The sequence below is a fragment of the Astatotilapia calliptera genome, chromosome 3 (assembly GCF_900246225.1).
Source record: "Astatotilapia calliptera chromosome 3, fAstCal1.2, whole genome shotgun sequence".
Lineage (NCBI taxonomy): Eukaryota > Metazoa > Chordata > Actinopteri > Cichliformes > Cichlidae > Astatotilapia > Astatotilapia calliptera.
This window is the reverse complement of record NC_039304.1, coordinates 6,492,291-6,514,005: the sequence shown is the minus strand read 5'-3', so window position 1 is coordinate 6,514,005 and position 21,715 is coordinate 6,492,291.

The following is a 21,715-nucleotide window of genomic DNA, read 5'->3' as shown; positions in this document are numbered from 1 at the left end:
AACCTTAATTTGATGCAGTGTGAAAAAAAATGCACAGAAATCAATTATTTTTCAAGAAATATTAAATAGATTCAACATCTTTCTTCAACAAAATTGCAGACTGCACAGATGGTACCTTCCCAAAGGAAAAAGTACTATAGCTTACTAGGGTATATATATTAGACTTAATAGTTACTATATACAGTAATTGACTTCTATTCATTTTACATCAAATTAAAACTTTGTGTGTCAGATAATTATTTATTAAAAGCTAGACATTTTAAATGAGAATAAGAAAGAAAAGTATGTCTTTGTGCCCCCTTTTCCCAGTTAATGCCCTATCGGCCCCCCTGGCTAAACTTTGCTAGATCCGCCCCTGCACAGTTACCAGCGTCAGCTACGTAGAAAACGATCCTGGTGTAGAAAGTAATATTAAATAAATTCTAACAACAGCTTATCAAGCTTAAACGTGCTGCTGTTGTTCAGCCGCTGGTTTCCTCTTTCTGTTGCAAAGTGGGCCAAAAACAAAGACGGACTCTGAGGATACATTGGGAAGATGGCCCCAACTGACCGAGTGCTCAGTGAATACCTCAGGCAGCAGAAACCCAAGAAAGAGGAGGGAAACGAGGAACCATCATGGAAGGACAGGCCCCTGCACGGTATGTACCACCGGCAGATAGAGGAGGTGGCTGATATCCAGAAATCCTACCAGTGGCTGGACAAAGCTGGACTGAAAGACAGCACAGAGGCACTAATCATGGCAGCACAAGAACAAGACCCTCAAGCTCCCAGGCCTCTGGTAGAGGACCCGAGCTTGAAGCCCGAGCTTGAAGGATAAACCGCCCGCAGGGGTGTGCTGGGTGTTGTTTATATGTTTATATATATATATATATATTGTTCTGTATCACTAAAATATTATTCCCAGTAAGTTGTTAGTTATGTGTTTTTAGCGCCTTCTGTGGTCGCTTCAAGTAATGCACCGTAGAAATGGTTTGTTTTGAAACAACTTTATTGAACAGGAAGTCGGCTCAAGGAAAGCAAGCGAGCAAAAGGAAGAGAGACACATCGGCACACGGCTTATGGTGTCCTGTCGGAAACTTACTGTCTACATCTTTGGTTTATGGTTGTATCGCCGGTATGTATTTAAAGTTAAATTACAACTTGTTTTGTATATTATGTTGCCCGCTAGCGCAGTATTTGACCGTAAAGCTAGTCTCGGTGCTAAGCTAGCTATCCGCGATGTCGGAGGTCGTCTGAGATAGCTTCAGTAGTTGTTTAAAAGTTTATATAATTAGACGTATGCCGTGTGGTAGTATTGCGGTGTATAAATGTATGTTATGCTACGCTTATGTATGTCATGACTGTATTTTTTGTCTTGTTTTTAGTTTTACCCTTTTGAATGTCAGTAAACCTGTTGACAACGCCCATCGGTCTTCAGAGTGGTGATATGAGAAAGGTGTTCACGCCCTTGCATCAGACATGCACCCGTAACGGCACAGTAAAACGGCGATACAACCACACGAACCAAGATAATGCAGTCATCGCACGCTAGAGTGAAGCTGACCACTACTACGCCTTGGAGCAACACGGCATACAGCAGTGAGCCAGCAGTCGTCTAATCAACTCCAACATGTCCAGCAAGGCGTCATCCCTCAAGATCCGGTCCGAAGCTTCGTGTGCCTCCTCTACAGGTTCTGCAGCAGCCAAAGCCAGAGCAAAAGCTGAGGCAGCCAAGGCACGTCTCAGCTTCGCAGCCAAAGAAATGGATTTGAAGGTAGAAAAAGCACAAATAGAAGTAGCAAAAGCTAAAGTCGAGGCATCCATCGAATATTTACAACATGAAAAAGATGTAGCCTCAGCCATTGCCGAAGCAGAGTCATTAGAAGCAGCTGCTGCCACACAGACAGAAACGCGCAGCAACATCTGTCCCTCAGTAACAGCAGAACGAACTAAACAGTATGTCATTGGCCAATCTACATTTGTGAGAAAAGAAAATGATGCTGCTCTTCAACAATCACAAAATGAAAATGTAACACAAAGTAAACCAGAGCTCATCTGTGATCAGCCACCAAGCCCTAAAAAAGAAAATGACCCACAAAAAATTCCAATTGGTCTAACAGATGATCCTGACTGTTGCCAAAAAACTCCAGTCATTTCCCCTTCTCCCCATGCTAATAAAAAGTACAGTACCAATTGGTCAAATCAGGTGTCAGCATCTAGCTTCCATGATGCTAGGCCTTTATACAAAGAGCCCAGAGAATCAAATGTGAGTGACTTCATCAGATACTTTGCTCGTCGTGAAATAGTGGCAACAGGGCTGCTCCAGTTTAATGACAAGCCCCAAAACTTCAGAGCTTGGAAACGCTCATTTGAAAATGCTATAAGCGGGTTATATCTAACGGCAAGTGAAGAAATGGACTTGATGTTAAAATGGCTTGGCAAGGAATCGGCTGAACATGCAGAACAACTCAGAGCCATACACATCAACAACCCAGTCAATGGCCTCAACATGATATGGGACAGACTTGAACAATGTTATGGCTCAGCTGAAGTGATCGAGGATGCACTGTTTAAAAGAATTGATGCATTCCCAAAAATCTCATCCAAAGACTTTGCAAAACTGAGAAAATTTAGTGACCTGCTCATGGAAGTGCAGTGTGCTAAAGCTGAAGGAGACCTCCCTGGTCTCACGTTCCTAGATACAGCAAGAGGAGTAAATCCAATCGTCCAAAAACTTCCCTTCTACCTGCAAGAAAGGTGGATTACGGTAGGAGCCATCTACAAACGCACAAAATGTGTCTCCTTCCCACCATTTAGTGTTTTAGTAGACTTTGTTGCACAAGAAGCTGATGCTAGAAACGACCCCAGCTTTAACCTCACACCATCACCTGATGCACCCAGACCAGACAAACTATCTTGGAGGGCAAACAGACAAAAAGAGATTTCTGTGCACAAAACTGATGTCATCTCTCGCACTAGTTCAGACACACAGAGGTCCCCAAACAAAACTGTACATGGTGAAAAGCTTTGTCCAATTCACAAGAAAGCTCATCCTCTCGCAGTGTGCAGAGCATTTCGCATGAAAACACTGTTAGATAGGAAAACGTTCTTAAAAGAAAATGACCTTTGCTTCAGGTGCTGTGCCTCATCTTCACACATAGCAAAGAACTGTAAAGCCAAGGTACAGTGTTCCGAGTGCAACGATGAGAAGCACTGCACAGCTCTCCACCCAGGACCAGCTCCCTGGCTAAAAGAAACCGAACCAGCAGCAGAGCATGGCGGGGAGCCTGACACCATTGAATCAGAGGAGATCACTTCTAAATGCACTCAGGTTTGTGGTGTGAATGAAGCAGGCACTTCATGTTCTAAAATCTGTCTCGTTAATGTCTACCCAGTAGGCCACCCACATCAAGCAGTAAGGCTTTATGCTATCCATGATGAACAAACTAACAGATCACTAGTACGTCCGGAGTTCTTCGAGTTGTTTAATGACTGCGGCCCTAGTTCCCCTTACTCGCTTAAGACGTGTGCTGGTACCAAAGAGACAATGGGTAGAAGAGCTACAGGTTATGTAGCGGCAGCTTTAGATGGTTCAGTTCACATCCCACTGCCTAGCCTAATTGAGTGCAAAAATATCCCAAATGACAAAGACGAGATTCCCACACCCAGTGCAGCTAGACACCACAGCCATCTAAAGTCAGTGGCTCACCTCATTCCTGCCTTGGACTCTAACGCCCCCATACTAATGCTACTTGGACGGGATGTCATTAGAGCTCACAAAGTTCGCAAACAGATAAGTGGTCCTAACAACGCACCCTATGCTCAAAAATTGGACCTAGGATGGGTCATAGTAGGAAACGTGTGTTTAGGTGACGTCCACAAAACTCCTGCAGTGAGGACTCTGTTCACAAATGCAACTGAAAGGGGACGTCCCACAGCATTCGAACCATGTCCTAATGTTTTCAACATAAAAGAGAAACATTGTGGGATACAAGTTCCACTCAACTTCAGCCCCCAGCTGGCAGACAGTGCTTGTGAACCTGATCATTTAGGATGTAATGTGTTCAAACAAACCAGAAATGACAACTACATCTCACCTTCCATCCAGGACAATGCCTTCTTAAAAATAATGGAGGAAGGACTAACAAAAGACACAGATAACAGTTGGACAGCTCCTTTACCATTTAAAAATCCACGCCGAAAGCTCCCTAACAACAGACCACAGGCCCTGAATCGCCTAATGTCTCTTCTTCGCACCTTTGAAAAGAAGAAAGAGATGAAGGAACATTTCATCACTTTCATGGACAAAATATTCCAAAACAAACATGCAGAGATCGCCCCTACACTAAAAGAGGATGAGGAATGTTGGTATCTGCCACTATTCGGTGTCTACCATCCCCGTAAACCCATGCAGATCAGGGTCGTCTTCGACAGCAGCGCCAAGTATGAAGGCGTATCCCTGAATGACGTTCTGTTAACAGGACCAGATTTTAATAACTCATTGCTTGGGGTCCTAATACGCTTCAGAAAAGAAGCCGTCGCCTTCACAGCAGACATCGAACAGATGTTTTACTGTTTCAACGTGCGAGAGCAAGACAGGAACTACTTACGCTTCTTGTGGTTCCGTGACAACGACATTTCCAAAGAAGTTGTGGAGTACAGAATGACGGTCCACGTCTTTGGGAACAGCCCATCGCCAGCAGTAGCCATATATGGCCTGCACCAGTCTGTTCAACGCGTTGAACCAGACTGCGATGCAGATGTGAAGCAGTTTGTCATGCGCGACTTCTACGTCGATGACGGACTCAAATCTCTACCTACTGTTGAGAAGGCCATATCTCTACTCCAAAGAACCCGAGATGCACTTGCAAACTCAAATTTAAGACTGCATAAAATAGCATCAAACAGAAAGGAAGTACTAGAGGCATTCTCGACTCAAGATCATGCCAAAAATCTAAAAAACCTAGACTTCGAAAGTAATTCAGTGCCCATGCAGCGTAGCCTAGGTCTCCTCTGGGACCTAAGTAAAGACCGCTTCACCTTTGAAGTATCTGATGAGTCAAAACCCTTTACCAGACGAGGTGTTCTATCAACAATAAACAGCCTCTATGATCCGCTGGGCTTTGTAGCACCAGTCACCATACAGGGGAAGTCAATTCTACGTGAACTTAAAGCTGAAAATGGGGACTGGGATGCTCCACTCCCTCCCGAAATGGAAGAGTCTTGGACACAGTGGAAAGACTCACTCAAAGACCTGCCTAACATGACTATTCCCAGAGCATACACAGACATTTCCCCTTCAACAGCCGCGAAAAAAGAATTGTGTGTTTTTTCAGACGCATCTACCAAAGCCATAGCTGCAGTGGCCTATTTAAAAGTGACAGATGCAGAAGGACACAGTCAAGTAGGCTTTGTAATGGGCAAGGCTAAGCTAGCACCACGCCCAGATCAGACTATTCCAAGATTGGAGCTTAGTGCTGCCGTTTTAGCGGTTGAGCTCGCAGATCTTATCTCAGACGAACTTGACTGTAAACTAGATCACACTACTTTCTACACAGACAGTAAAGTAGTCCTGGGTTACATCTACAACGAGTCTAGAAGATTTTATGTCTATGTCAGTAATCGTGTGACTAGAATCCGCAGATCTTCTCAGCCATGCCAGTGGCACTATGTAGCTAGCAGTCAGAACCCTGCAGATCACGCCACTCGTTCTGTTCCTGCATTCCAGCTGCCGCTTAGTAACTGGCTCACTGGCCCTGACCTTTTGCATCAGATTCGGAGTTCTCTAAATGACTCCTATGACCTTGTAGAGCCCAGCATGGACTCAGATGTAAGACCTCAGGTAACTGCACTCAAAACAACAGCCTCAACTAAAGAACTGGGCTCAGATAGATTCTACCTGGAAATCCCTCACACGTGCTCTTTCTAGACTAATACATGTAATCCACAACTTCAAATCACCACCAGGCAAAGCCAATCACTGTAATGGCTGGCATTACTGTGAAACGGGACTTACTGTGGATGAGTTAAACCAAGCTCAGAACCTTGTCATTCGAGCAGTACAGCAGGACGTGTATGCTGAAGAAATCAAGTGTGTGCAAAAACATGGAAAACTACCCAAAACCAGTCATCTCAAAACTTTAGACCCCTATCTGGACAAAGAAGGACTCCTTAGAGTAGGTGGTCGCATCAGAGACTCAAACATTAGCCAAGGTGAGAAAAACCCTCTCATAGTTCCTGGCCACCACCATGTTGCAGCACTTCTCATAAAGCACTACCACGAGCAGACCCAGCATCAAGGTCGCCTTTTCACAGAAGGAGCCGTTCGCTCCGCAGGATGATGAGCACAATCATCTATCATTGTGTTACCTGCAAAAGACTTCGTGCCCCTTTGAGCACACAGAAAATGTCAAACCTCCCTCCAGACCGTCTCACAACAGATCCCCCGTTCACGAATGTGGGCTTAGACGTGTTTGGTCCGTGGTTTGTGTCTTCACGACGTACAAGAGGAAGCGTCATCCAGAATAAAAGGTGGGCTGTCATATTCACTTGTTTGAGTATTAGAGCAGTCCACATTGAAGTGGTAGAGTCACTTGATACATCTAGCTTCATTAATGCATTCCGACGATTTCTGGCCGTGAGGGGACCAGTGAAAACTGTTCGCTCTGATCGAGGCACCAATTTTGTAAGTGCATGTAAAGAACTGAAAATCCCTTCAAACTTGGACAACACAGCTGTGCACACCTTCTTAAAAGAACATGGATGTAAATGGACTTTTAACCCACCTCATGCCTCCCATTTCGGCGGAGCATGGGAGAGAATGATAGGTTTAGCACGGAGAATATTGGACTCTATGTTTTTTCAGCTTAAGACCACTAAACTCACTCATGAGGTTCTCGTCACCTTCATGGCAGAGGTGGCTGCTATCATAAACTCTAGACCCCTTGTCCCGGTTTCATCAGACCCAAGTGACCCCTTCATCTTGACTCCAGCTGTTCTCCTGACTCAAAAGGTAGCACCCCTTCAGGCTCCAGCTGAAAAATTCACAGCATCAGACCTCTACAAACATCAGTGGCGCCAGGTTCAGCACCTGTCGAACATCTTCTGGGACAAATGGAGGAAAGAGTTTCTCCCTACCCTACAGCCACGCCGCAAATGGCGGTCTAGCCAGCCTAACGTGAGCTTAGGAAGTGTTGTGGTACTCAAAGACAGTCGGGTGCCAAGAAATGAGTGGCCTCTTGGTCTCATAACTAAGGTGTTCCCAAGTAAAGATGGTAAAATACGTACCGTGGAAATTTTTTTTTTTTTTTTTTTAAATGACATCAGAAACAGCAGTATGCGACATTACGTGATGGCAGAGCTTCAGTTCATCCTTTGTCATTTTTTTTTTTTTTTTTTAATAAATAGGACAGGGGGAATGAATGAGAGAGAGAGGGGGAGAGAAAGAAAGAAAACCAAAGGGGAGAAGAGACGGTGAGAAGGGGGGGGGAAGAGAGACAAAAAAAAAAAAACTCCTGGGTCACCTGTATGGAGAAAAAAAAACAAACAAACAAACAAACAAAAACAAACAGAGGAGACAGCAAACAACAAAGAGCAACATAATAATAGAGAAAACAAAGCACCATCACAATAAACTAGCTAGTCATAGATATCAGTATTTACTAAGTAATAAACGATATTGTGCAGCACGCAAGATAGACAGCGCACAGTGTGCTTTGAGGCAGCAGCCAAGAAAGCTTTAGTCCGCGTCTGTGAATACCCATGTGTGCATACCTGTGTGGATCAGCATGCTTGCATTCCAAAGGTTTCTCCATGTAATGCTCTGCTAGGGAGTGTGGGGGGGCCACAGCCCCGTCCTCCAAGGTGTGAAGCGGGTATGGAGGAGATCAAAACTCCAGACATCCAGAGGCCCCCAGAACACAAGAGACCATGGAAGACCAACAGAGGGGCAGCCGCGCCACTGTCCCAGTACCGTGGAAATTAAGGTAGTTAAATCAGATGGTACAAAGGTGTTGACCAGACCTATCTCAGAGATCGTACCCTTGGTGCCTTCTTAACGTGTTGTTTTCCTCAATGTTTAATCGTGGCGTTTATTCACGCCAGGCGGGGAGTGTTCTGTATCACTAAAATATTATTCCCAGTAAGTTGTTAGTTATGTGTTTTTAGCGCCTTCTGTGGTCGCTTCAAGTAATGCACCGTAGAAATGGTTTGTTTTGAAACAACTTTATTGAACAGGAAGTCGGCTCAAGGAAAGCAAGCGAGCAAAAGGAAGAGAGACATATCGGCACACGGCTTATGGTGTCCTGTCGGAAACTTACTGTCTACATCTTTGGTTTATGGTTGTATCGCCGGTATGTATTTAAAGTTAAATTACAACTTGTTTTGTATATTATGTTGCCCGCTAGCGCAGTATTTGACCGTAAAGCTAGTCTCGGTGCTAAGCTAGCTATCCGCGATGTCGGAGGTCGTCTGAGATAGCTTCAGTAGTTGTTTAAAAGTTTATATAATTAGACGTATGCTGTGTGGTAGTATTGCGGTGTATAAATGTATGTTATGCTACGCTTATGTATGTCATGACTGTATTTTTTGTCTTGTTTTTAGTTTTACCCTTTTGAATGTCAGTAAACCTGTTGACAACGCCCATCGGTCTTCAGAGTGGTGATATGAGAAAGGTGTTCACGCCCTTGCATCAGACATGCACCCGTAACGGCACATATATATATATATATATATATATATATAAAAATAAAAATAAAAAAAAACACCCAGCACGCCCCTGCGGGCGGTTTATCCTTCAAGCTCGGGTCCTCTACCAGAGGCCTGGGAGCTTGAGGGTCCTGCGCAGTATCTTAGCTGTTCCCAGGACTGCGCTCTTCTGGACAGAGATCTCCGATGTTGTTCCCGGGATCTGCTGGAGCCACTCGCCTAGCTTGGGAGTCACCGCACCTAGTGCTCCGATTACCACGGGGACCACCGTTACCTTCACCCTCCACATCCTCTCGAGCTCTTCTCTGAGCCCTTGGTATTTCTCCAGCTTCTCGTGTTCCTTCTTCCTGATATTGCTGTCATTCGGAACCGCTACATCGATCACTACGGCCGTCTTCTTCTGTTTGTCTACCACCACTATGTCCGGTTGGTTAGCCACCACCATTTTGTCCGTCTGTATCTGGAAGTCCCACAGGATCTTAGCTCGGTCATTCTCCACCACCCTTGGGGGCATCTCCCATTTTGACCTCGGGACTTCCAGGTTATACTCGGCACAGATGTTCCTGTACACTATGCCGGCCACTTGGTTATGGCGTTCCATGTATGCCTTGCCTGCTAGCATCTTGCACCCTGCTGTTATGTGCTGGATTGTCTCTGGGGCATCTTTACACAGCCTGCACCTGGGGTCTTGCCTGGTGTGATAGACCCCAGCCTCTATGGATCTTGTACTCAGAGCTTGTTCTTGTGCTGCCATGATTAGTGCCTCTGTGCTGTCTTTCAGTCCAGCTTTGTCCAGCCACTGGTAGGATTTCTGGATATCAGCCACCTCCTCTATCTGCCGGTGGTACATACCGTGCAGGGGCCTGTCCTTCCATGATGGTTCCTCGTTTCCCTCCTCTTTCTTGGGTTTCTGCTGCCTGAGGTATTCACTGAGCACTTGGTCAGTTGGGGCCATCTTCCCAATGTATTTTTGGATGTTCGTTGTCTCATCCTGGACTGTGGTGCTGACACTCACCAGTCCCCGGCCCCCTTCCTTCCGCTTAGCGTACAGCCTCAGGGTGCTGGACTTGGGGTGAAACCCTCCATGCATGGTAAGGAGCTTTCTTGTCTTTATGTCAGTGGCTTCTATCTCCTCCTTTGGCCAGCCTATTACCCCAGCAGGGTACCTGATCACAGGCAGGGCGTACGTGTTGATGGCCCGGATCTTGTTCTTACCATTCAGCTGACTCCTCAGGACTTGCCTGACCCTCTGCAGGTACTTGGTGGTTGCAGCCTTTCTAGCGGCCTCTTCATGGTTCCCATTTGCCTGCGGGATCCCCAGGTACTTGTAACTGTCCTCTATGTCTGCAATGTTGCCTTCTGGTAGTTCAATCCCCTCAGTTCTGACTACCTTCCCTCTCTTTGATACCATCCGACTACACTTCTCCAGTCCGAACGACATTCCAATGTCATTGCTGTATAGCCTGGTAGTGTGGATCAGTGAATCGATGTCTCGTTCACTCTTGGCATACAGCTTGATGTCATCCATGTACAGGAGGTGGCTGACAACTGCTCCGTTTCGTAGTCGGTATCCGTAGCCAGTCTTGTTAATGATCTCACTGAGGGGGTTCAGGCCTATGCAGAACAGCAGTGGGGACAGAGCATCTCCTTGGTAGATCCCGCACTTGATGGTGACTTGTGCTATGGGCTTGGAGTTGGCCTCTAGTGTTGTACGCCACATCCCCATTGAGTTCCTGATGAAGGCTCTTAGGGTCCCATTGATCTTGTACAATTCTAGGCATTCCAGTATCCAGCTGTGGGGCATTGAGTCATAGGCCTTCTTGTAATCAATCCAGGCAGTGCACAGGTTGGTCAGTCTGGTCTTGCAGTCTCGGCTGATTGTTCTGTCTACCAGTAGCTGGTGTTTTGCGCCTCTGGTATTCTTGCCAATTCCTTTCTGTGTCCCGCTCATGTATTGACCCATGTGCCTGTTCATCTTAGCCGATATGATGCCTGACAGGAGGTTCCATGTAGTACTGAGGCAGGTTATTGGTCGGTAGTTGGAGGGGACCGGTCCCTTCTTGGGGTCCTTGGGGATCAGGACCGTCCGGCCTTCAGTTAGCCATTCCGGGTGTCTCTCGTTAACTAGCAGCTGGTTCATTTGTGCTGTGCTATATATATATATATATATATATATATATATCATTGACTTTAATTATTAAACATTCGCACATAAATAAGTGACGTCATATTCAGTACTTTTGACAGTTCACTCTTCGGCTGCTCCATCTTATTAGGGAAATTCCATGTACATAATTGTAATTTCAAAACTCAACCCCATCATTTAATTTGTTTTTGATTGAAATTGAATATTACTTAAACTCTCTTAAATTAACTTCCAATAAAAAAGGTTTATCATTGATTGAAATTCATTCAGAAATGTTTAACGAATGAGCTGTCACAACTTTCAAGTACAAAGTTGTTATGAAGTCTGTCACATTCCCCCCCTTTTTCTTTCTTTTTTCTTTTTTATCCTTTATTTATTTATCCTTCTTATTTCACTGTACTGTATATTGTTACTCTTATTTGCCTTATATGTCTACTGTACAAACTGAACTGGAATGACTGACTGTTCGCTTTATAATTTCAATAAAGTTTGGGAAGAAAAAACAAACCTCTTCGGCCGCTCCCTTCTCATCATGTTTCTAGGATGGAGCCGTTTGGAATAATGCCGCCCTCTGCTGGACAGATATCGTGTTGTCCCTGAGTCCTTCTGATCCTCAGCACTTTCTATCAGGAGACAACGCACCCAGGTCCCATTTGACGTTGTTCACTTGATGTTCTGAAGCCCAGTATGGACCTTAACACGGGCTCCATGTGGACATATTAGATTAACTGTTTTTAAGACCAGTTTCTTAAATTACATGTGTGATTTTTATTTTGTGCTTTCAGTGCAGAGAGAGTCTCTGTGGAGGTTGGATGTTCTCCCCGTGTTTGTGTGGGTCCTCTCAGGGGACTCTGGCTTCCTCCCACAGTTCACAGACATTCAGGTAGTGGGGTTAGGTTAACTGGTGAATAAGTGTGAGCGTGAACGGTCGTCTGTCTCCTCACCCTGTGTTAGCTAGGATCCACTCCAGCTCGTACATGCCCGTCAGGCACCATCCTCATACCTGTTCTGGTAAATCCAGTCCTGGAAGACACAGCTCACCTGGAATCTGTGTTCATGTTATAAAATGTTACATTTCATTAGAAGTTGGTTGTATTCCAGTTTTATGTTGCAGTTTTCACTTTTGAAAGGGAAGGTTAGTCCAGCTCAGTCAGATGCTGAATGCTCTCTTTCAGTACGTTGTTGTATTAAACGATGACTCAGCAGACGACACATTGTAGCCATTTTAAAAATCATGCAACAGACCCTTGGTCACAATGTCATTGTGGGGATATCTAAAGGCTGGGTTCCTTCTAATAACCGTAACAAGTGTTTATGGCCCTCCTTGAGATGCTGGGTAAAAGTTCAGCCTCTGAAGACCTCGACGTGTTTGAAGTTATCCACAGGCTGCGAGGTCCACTTCAAAGGTGTTCTATGTTAGATGTTGGTCAGGTTAATCAAAATGGAAACTGTTGAACGTTTCAGAAGTTTACACATTAACCAACATGGTCCAGCACTAAACATCGTAACGCTTTTAGTTTTTGGAGAGAGGATGCTGCCATCAAATTCAAAATGGGCTAATATTTTTCTTTAAATGTTTCATTTTCTCACTTTGTTTAAAATACTGGTTTATAGGATTTGCAAATGATTGCATTCTGTTCTTAATCATATTTAACACAGCAGATCAAATGTAGGGAAGTGGGTGTTATATTCAGATTGTGGGATACATTTAGGAAATGTAAAACTTTTGATGTTAATGTTGTTTATTTGCAGGGTTTAAAAATAAATGTGTTTACTGTTTGAAACTCATACTTGGCCTTCTACTCTTCGTGGCTACTTAACCAAGCTAACAGGGTGGACAGTCTGAGGAGCTGGGAAAGAAAAGCGTCTGAACTGCTTTAAGTTTCTTGAAGACGTTTTATTCAAGAAGTTTCTTCAGTTTTTGTTTTTTAATAAACACCATATACACATTTAAGTTCAGGTTTTAGCAGATACAACACGTTACAGTTAGTACGTAAGAGATTTGGGAGAAAATTCTTTACAAAAACATAATTCACAAGACACTTATTTGTGACATACGTATCTATTGACATATAAAAGACAATTGAACAAAGGCTAACTAACATCTGGGCAATAAAACAGAATGGAATAGAGAATATTAGTATTTATACATATATAAAACTCTCTGTGACGACCTTTACAATGTTTTTGCAGGTGGAATGAGAGACATGAATAAAGTGCAATATGCAGTAAATGGAACAATGTGCATTGATGTTACAGATCGTGAAAAGTAGTGAAGTGAATTTGTTCATAACAAGCAAAAATCAAATATGTTTGAAACTGACCACTAAATGCTAACCAGAGGTGTCAAAAGTGCACATTCTTACTAAAGTTTAGATACCTCGGGGGTCTGACCGTTGTTGTAGCACTAATAAAGTGCCAACGTAATCAGTGTAAGCAAACTAGATGATTCCTACAATTATATAATTATTAACAGCAAATTTAGACATGAAAGACTCTGTACCAACCTTTACGATCCACTTGCAAGGTTTCCACAGTCGATGATCCATGCAGGAACGTATTTCCACCTACCATCAGGGCTGAACTGGGACAAAAAATCGGCCCGGGCATTTTGACTAGAGATCGGCCCACCAGGATAAAGATTGAAAATGTGACGTCATTCAGGGGTAAAACCGCAAAGGATTCTGGGAACTTGTGGCAAGAGGTACTAGCGCACGCAGGCGTTCAATTGAACTCAGTTACACAGCGATAAAAAAAAACCCAAAAAATGGCAAGAAGCTGTTGTATTATTAACTGCAATAGCCGGTCGCATGACAGCCACGGGAAGCCGACGGGTAAAGAGATCTTTTTTTTTTATCGGATTACGTCGTTGAAGAGAAATTTTTTAAGCCATGTTTCCGAAGTAAGAGCCGACGGATGGTCTGGATATACCAAATATAACGTCTCAGAACACTCCAGCTCACATGTTAGTCTGCTCCAAGCATTCCCACAAAGGTCAGAGTTTTGTAGTAGTTAATACGTCATTTTTCTTAACATAATTGGTGATATAGGTTACAAGCAAGTCTGGCGCTGAACAGAAATTGTTGCGCTATGCTCCTTTATTTATTGTGCATAAATAGTGAATTGTCCTGACACAATATTACGTTTCGCTTCTGTTATTACCATGGTACATTGACAAAAACATATACTTTTATTCACAGGATAAAACAGTTGTTTTGTATCACTAATTGCCCAGTGCAATTACAACATACATTATTATTGTCATTGCTACATTTCTGTAATGCTACCAGAAATTATTTCCACTACTAATTAATTACCGTTGAGCTCAAAGGTTTTATTAATAAACGGTTAACGAATGTGTATTTATGACTACGATTTGTGAGACTGGTAAACTTACCTTTGTTTGTACGATGGTCTTTCGTTCTACACGGTGCATTTCAAGGTCCTGTACCCATCCGCCAGTAAACTGTACCTGGGCTTGTTGCAGTGACCTGAAGTTACTAAACTTCATGAGAGTATGCACTCACTCCAAGAACCGTATAATTATAAATCTGAGCGTGGTGAAAGTTGAGCAGCACGCTGACGTCTTTTGTCCACTCTGTGTGCTCGTAAGGGTCTGACCCTTTCACTCCTTTGATTTTTTCCTCGTATCTTTTCTTTGTCTGTCTGAGTCTGTCTTTGTACGGACCAGCATTGTTCTCCTTTTGTTTTGTACATTCCTTTTTTGTGTGGCAAAGAAAAAACAAGAAGGTATTGGAACCGGAGAATGAACGTTTTGCGGTGCTGCAAATGCTTGCATTTGATGCAGTACTTGGATTGTTTTGCCACGAGTTCCCGGCATGCAATGCGCGAAAATCACGTGATTGCTAAACAAGGGGGAGGGTCCATCCGGCCTCCTCGGCTGTAATTGGTCCAGCCCAGAGTCGATCATGACCAATTGGCCAATCCAACACCTTTCATTATATATACCCTTCCTAAAAAAAGAAAAAAATCCATCGGCCCATAAAAACAAAAAATCGCTAGCGGCCCACCGGGCAAATGCCCGGTATGCCCGATGGCCAGTCCAGCTATGCCTACCATGGAGGTCACGTGTTTCCGGTTACTGTGGAGCTCCCCGGTGGCTGCAGCCAGACCCTTCTAGGTTAGTGTGGAGGTCGCAATATTAGCACCATTAGCAGGGCACTGTGTGTTGCAAATGTTGGTAAATCAGTTTGTGCACATAACTGAAATGTTCCCCTCTCGATGTTTAGCACTTTGACAAAGGAACAAAGAGAAATTCCCACGTCTTCCACACAGTTTTCTCTGTGTGAACACAGACAGTGGTTCTTGTACCCTGTTTGTAGGAGCTGGGATTGGACTCCACCACAGCAGCCTCTGTGTGGGATAGATGCAGTGCTCTGTAGTATAAAGCACTCTGTCAGTGAGCTGGACTCTCCAAACCAGCAGTCATCGTCTAACATCTGACTTCTTCAGCTGTAACCGTGTGTTTCTCTTGTAAACTTGGCTCTGATCATATGTGCTGTAATATTCCAGCTTTGCTTCCCGATCGTGCTGCACAGTCTGCACATGCTGGCCGGCTCCCCCAAGCTGAGAGCAGTGGGACTGCGCCTCATGACCGCTCTGTGGAGGTTTGCAATAATAACGCATTACTATAAATGTCATATTCATGTGTTCAAAGCTTCTGTTTGTCTTTGATTGTGTGCTGCTTTGGTCATGTCTGTAAGGACCGGGTCTACCCAGAGCTGCAGCGTCTAATGAGCCAGCAGGACAGCAGGGTGGTGCTGGGGAGGGACGCCCAGTGGGAGCAGATCCTGGCCAGGGCCGCCTGTGTCAGGGACATCTGCAGAGAGAGGTGGGTCCTCCCATACTTACAGAAACAGTGGGCACTTCCTACATTCACTGGTTCATTCATTCAGTGGACTTTGCATGCACAGTGCAGACAGTGTGAGCTTCCAACACCAGGATTCTTCATCTTCCCTTCTAATGAGTAATAATCACTGACTGGACTCTTCATAGATGTTTCTGCTCAGCAAGCTGATGAAAGTTCAGAAAAATAGAAATATGTGTGTTTTCAGTCACATCACATCAACTTTGCTTGTTAAGATAAATGAATGCACTTTGTAGCGTTGCAGTGAATGAAGCCTCAGCTCGACGCTCCACTGAGTCCCTGTTTCTCCAAAAATCAGCAGGAGTCCAGTTTTAAATATTTCCGTACAAATGTCCAGAGCAGCTACACGTGCCTGAATCCAGAAGGATCAAAGTCTTACAAAGTTCAGTTCAAACAGAGAGACTGAGAGGCAGCTAACTTCCGGTCTCTGCCAGACTATCAAAATAAAAGCATACATTTGAAGCAAAAGAAATCAAACTATGTCAGTCTGTAAGCACTGCTTCCCATATAATACAACTCTAAGCAAGTGAGCCATAACTTTATAGTTTTAACCTTTAGCCCAAAAACTATGTTGATCATATAAACTCCACAAACTGCATCCAGGCTCCTGCACACGTCCTTTACATGTTAGCTGTTAGCTAATGCTTGTCAGTTTTTGTGAACTGGCCTTTATGTGTGTTGATGAAATAAAACGATGATTTTATTTGATTATTTCCTTTGTTCTAACCAGCTGGTGCACACTGTCCATCCTCCCGGGGCCTGTTACACCTGCTAACATGTACATGCAGCTTTTTTAGCAGCATTAGTGAAAACCTGGGAAACCCTCTGGATGGATGCTACAGTACAAATTTAACAAATCATTGAGCTGTTTTGTTGTTTTCACAAATGCTTACGTTTGCTTTTATTGTAAAACATTTGCAGCCATAAGAGTTTGCAATGATAAGAAGCTGTGTTTGGCATTTACTTACTTACACGTGTCCTGGCACTTTTAATGCTTTTTTTAAAAATAAAAATGGTAACAAAATTAGAAGAAACACATTTCCCACTTTGTTCACGCTGATGTGTGTGTTAACCAGGCCTTACCAGCATGCAGGGGACATGGTGGCTGCCATTTCACTCACTTTAAAACAGTGCAACAGACCAGACCTGGTAACCCCGGCTGTTCTCGTCCTGCAGGGACTACAGGAGCTGTGTCGAGCAGAGGTACCTCGTCTGTCTCCATTTGTCTCTTTAAATTCAGGAATCATCATTTTTCTGGATCATAACTTTTGAATCTTTTCCAAAGTTCTGGTCTTAAAACAAATCTTTCTTTCTCAGGTGGTGGATATTATCTCAGCATGGAGAACTGTTTGGCCTGAGCTCAGCTGTCACTCACAGCCAGAGGTGGTTCAAGCCATCGCTGAGCTTTTGGCTCTGGTGCCTCAGCTCACAGTTAAATCAGAGCAGTACGAGGTGCGTCGTAACGTTCATGTTGCTCTGTGTTGAGGAGCTAACAGAGCGACACAGGAACTCCACCAGGTTATGTTTTTCTCTGTGGTTCTGTCTGTAAACAGGATTCTCACCAGCTGTTTGTATATTCTAACCTCACTGTAGAGTCACATCTCTACATCACTGTGTTTGGTAGCTAAAGTTAGCACATCAATGTAAAGCTGGGTAGAAGCACAAAGTACAGACGTGTGAGGGTCCAGTCCTCAGAGTCCTGCTGTGGTCGGACTTCACAGTAACTAATAAATGGATCAGCGAGTGTGAGCATCTTTTTAAAAACAGAAGTTTTGGTCATTTGTTGCTCTGGAGGATTCAACACAGTGCAGCAGTGGCCGTCCCAGCAGATGAATCCTAGACCATGCAGTGCTGCTTGTTGGAAAGCTTTCCTCCTCTCTAACAATGATATGGCAGTACAGCTTAGGTTTGCAAAGTTGCATCTAAACAAACACAAGACCAAAGGCCAAAACCAAACATGGCGTATTAGCACAGGACGCCTGATAGGGATGCTTTTGGGTTGCAGCCACAGGACCTGTGCAGCACCTTGCAGTCACTGAGTCAGACACAAATTTCTCTGCTGTGTGAACTTAAGCTTAGAGAAAATCGGTGAATGTAAAATGAAACCAACGGCTAAACTTCCTTAGGAAACTCAACTGCTTTGGAGTCAGCACACCCATCATGATGACTTTTTACTACGCCTTCCTGGTTAATTGCCCCTTGGAGATAAATAAAGTCTCTCTGATTCTCATTCTGATTGTGTGTGTGTGTGTGTGTGTGTGTGTGTGTGTGTGTGTGTGTGTGTGTGTGTGTGTGTGTGTGTGTGTGTGTGTGTGTGTGTGTGTGTGTGTCAGAGTGTGACCCCATAAACGACTTCCCTTAACCTGCTGGTCTGGAAAATCCAACACTTCATCTATATGTAAAAAAGGCACTTAGACTAAAACTGACATAGCTACGTTAATCTTACTGTAAAACAATAACACAAGGAACAACCTTTCCCATGCTCCTAGGATGTGGGGGTGAACACCAGAACACCCTGGAATGTTACAGACCTCCTAGGATGAGACATTCTTTCAATATGCCACCAGCTATATACTTCTAAACACTAATGATTACATGCAGTATTCCACCATATGCAAACTTATATCATTAAAAGACTATACTGACTACTAAGTACAATTTTCCATTGACGTGGTCTTAAACCTTTGATCAGCTGTAAAACAGCCGTTTTCAGTTTAAGCGTTGTTTTCAATAAATTGCATGCTCAACAAAATGTTTTGTCTCACTCTCATTTCTTCTTGTTGCATGTTGAAGCTCTACGTGGAACCTTATTGAGATCCAACCATTTTTTGCCATTTTTCAAGTGGTTTAAACTTTTATCGGGACTGTAGTGATGGAAAAAAATCAAATGTGGTTTGTTTGTTTTTTCAATTACAAACACAAATTAATCTAAAACATCTTAACGCTGTCATGGTGATGACCCAGCTGGAATTAAGTTGTACTTGCACAGGTTTAAGATTAAACATATAAAAGGATTTTCTTTAGTACCAAAAAAGAGAGAAACAGAGCAGTTACTGACTCTGCTCTGAATATTTCTCCAGCTTTTCGTATTAATAGTTCCTCAGAACTTGCAAAAGGTTCTTGCAGTTTTTTATCAATAAGATAAACCGGCTTCGACCGGCTTGATACTGTTGGCCAAAGCATCTTGATCTCGCGATTGGAGCATTAGATTGGTTCAGGTCATACCTGCTTGACAGGACTTTCTCTGTGAGCTTCTGAGATTTTATGTTTCCCTTTAGCTCCCCTTACTTGTGGTGCTCCTCAGGGATCTATGCTGGGGCCAATTTTATTCTCTATTTATATGCTGCCTCTAGGTCTAATTTTTAGGAAATATAACATTTGTTTCCATTCATACACCGATTACACTCAGATCTACTGTCAAGTGAAGCGAGGCTGTCCTGCTCCACTAAAACCCTTACTTAAATGTCTCCGTGAAGTTAACGCCTGGATGTCTTGATGCATTCTCAATCATCCAGGTAAGTAAATCTCCAAAAGTTGATTCTGTTCATCTGGACGTTTTCAGTGGGAGAAACGTTTCCCCAACTCTCTGTCAATGGTACTCATGGCCATTGATCAGGGGTCTTTGATCAGTGGTTGTTGATCAATGGTCATGAGAATTTGCATAATTATGATGAAGGGGACCTCCCAGCCCATTGTTCCTTCAGTGGGCTGGTTTCAGTCATTATGCAAATGTCCTGTTTATAAGATTTGGGGAAACCTGCAGACAGCTGAGACTGAAGAAGTCACCTGGATGATCAGGAAACGTTTCTGAAAACGTCCAGATGAACAGAATCAACTTTTGGAGACTAACATCTGGATTTCCTCTAACTTCCTCAACTTTAATGAGAACAAAACTGAAATGTTTGGACCAAGTGGCAGCACTTATCATTTTAACCTGCACAGTCTTGAACCTTTTATGAAGTCGAACGTTAAATATTTGGGGGTTATAGTTGACAAAAATTGAAAAACAGATTAGCTCAGTTGTACAGCGGGTTTTTTTTTCTTTCAAACTGAGGCTTATATCAAAGGCGAGTTCATTTTTGTCTTTTAAAGTCTTTGAACGGGCAATCCAAGCTTTTATTACATCCCAGCTGAACTATTATCTCATTCACTGCCATTGACGTCTATAGACGTCAATTACGTTTTTCAATGGGAGGGGCTAGAATACAACCTCGGGCAGCTTGTCAGTGAATATCAGACTTGCATTCATGGTATGTGATGACAAAAATGTGGTGCAAGTCTTGTTGTGTGCCCTTGCATCCCGGAAAGTGTTATAATGATTACCACGCAAAAGTGAATTATTCATTGTGAATAAATGTTTCACTATGTACATGTTATTTTTTCATATATTTGTAAATAAATTGTTTTGATAAAACATAACCTTTCTCAGTGTTATTTCTGTTTTATAGAAGTGAAAAACTATTTTATATGTTAGAGGTGTCACAAAGCAAGAAATATTAGTGTCAAAGGCACTTTTCTGCTTGAAATGTATTTTTCACAAAAAGCTCGTTTTCTCCCTTTTTTTGGTCAAAACAGGCATTTTTGGTGGAACCCACCTCTCTTCTACAGCTGATTACTAAAGAATGGAAAATGGTAGAAACAAGCTTTTTTTTTTGGATGAAAGAAGAGAGTCTGTTCTTCATTTTGGTAGGTTCAGCGTTTATATGATCATAACACACAGTTTTCTGTGGCTCTTCAAAATGAGTAAAAATGCTCAAAAACCCTGGCAGTGGGGAGTTACCTGATTTGAAAATGGCTGGCAGTGAATGAGTTATAACTCCTTATATGTTGGAGTTAGTCGGACCTGCCTCGCAAGACTCCAATTGGTCGAAAATGCTGCAGCTCGTCTTCTGACACGAACTAAAAGACGTGAGCATATTTCCCCGATGCTCGCCGTTCACTTCAGAATTGATTTTAAAATACTATTGTAGACTTACAAAGCACTGAATGGACACGCTCCTGGGTATTTGTCTGACCTCTTGCAGCCTTATGCGCCCTCTAGATCTCTTAGATCAAATGATTTGTTGCTTTTAGCCGCACCAAGGTCGAGGCTGGTTCACAGAGGCCATCAAGGGTTCGTAGCCCCTAAATGTACCCCTACACATCAGACAGGCTCCTACTGTCAGTCTTTTCAAATCTCATCTAAAAACACATTTGTATTCACTGGCTTTTCATACAGTACAAGTTATTTGATACTATTTTGTATTTCTGTACAGGACTTTGGTCAGCGTTGCTGTTGTATTTAAATGTGTAAATAAGAACGATAATGATACAAAAGCAATCAATTATGATCCAATTAACAGCTGCTGTCTGTCGTGTTTTGTTTTATTCTTAAGCTGCTGTGTGTAATGTTTCTGCAACATCAGTTTGTCAGGAGTGTGTGAAGCTACACAGGGTGGCAGACCCACTGCACCCTGTGCATTTAAGGCCTTCATAATGACACATATTGTGTTCCATATATGAATGAAATATGAATAAAAATTCTTATTTGCCAGGTTCTAACACTGATTCTGAAGCAAACTGAGAAAACAGAGCAGCATGAACATGCATACAGTCATACATGAGGAGCATGCATTGCAAACAGTTAGTGCAATTTTATACAGTGAAAAAAAAACACGTTTTGAAGGATGTGACCAGGGACGTGTTGTTTCACGGAGACGCAACAGAAACACAGAAGACAAAAATAGTTTATTTAAGACAAAGAAGAAGTTGGTGTTTGTAAAAAATAAAAAGGAAACACACAGCAGTCTCTGCATGCAGACCCACGTTGGTCCCTGTGTTTGTAAGCAGAGAATAGATCTGGTTGTGCCATGAACTGTGTGGTAGAGCTGGAAAATAAAACAGCTGTAGCCGTTGTCTTCTTTAGAGTTCAATAATTTTACAGTTTCTGTTCATAACCGTCTTCATTACAAATCAATAAACATTACCAGCTGGAGCGTGTTCAGCAGTGCATGTGA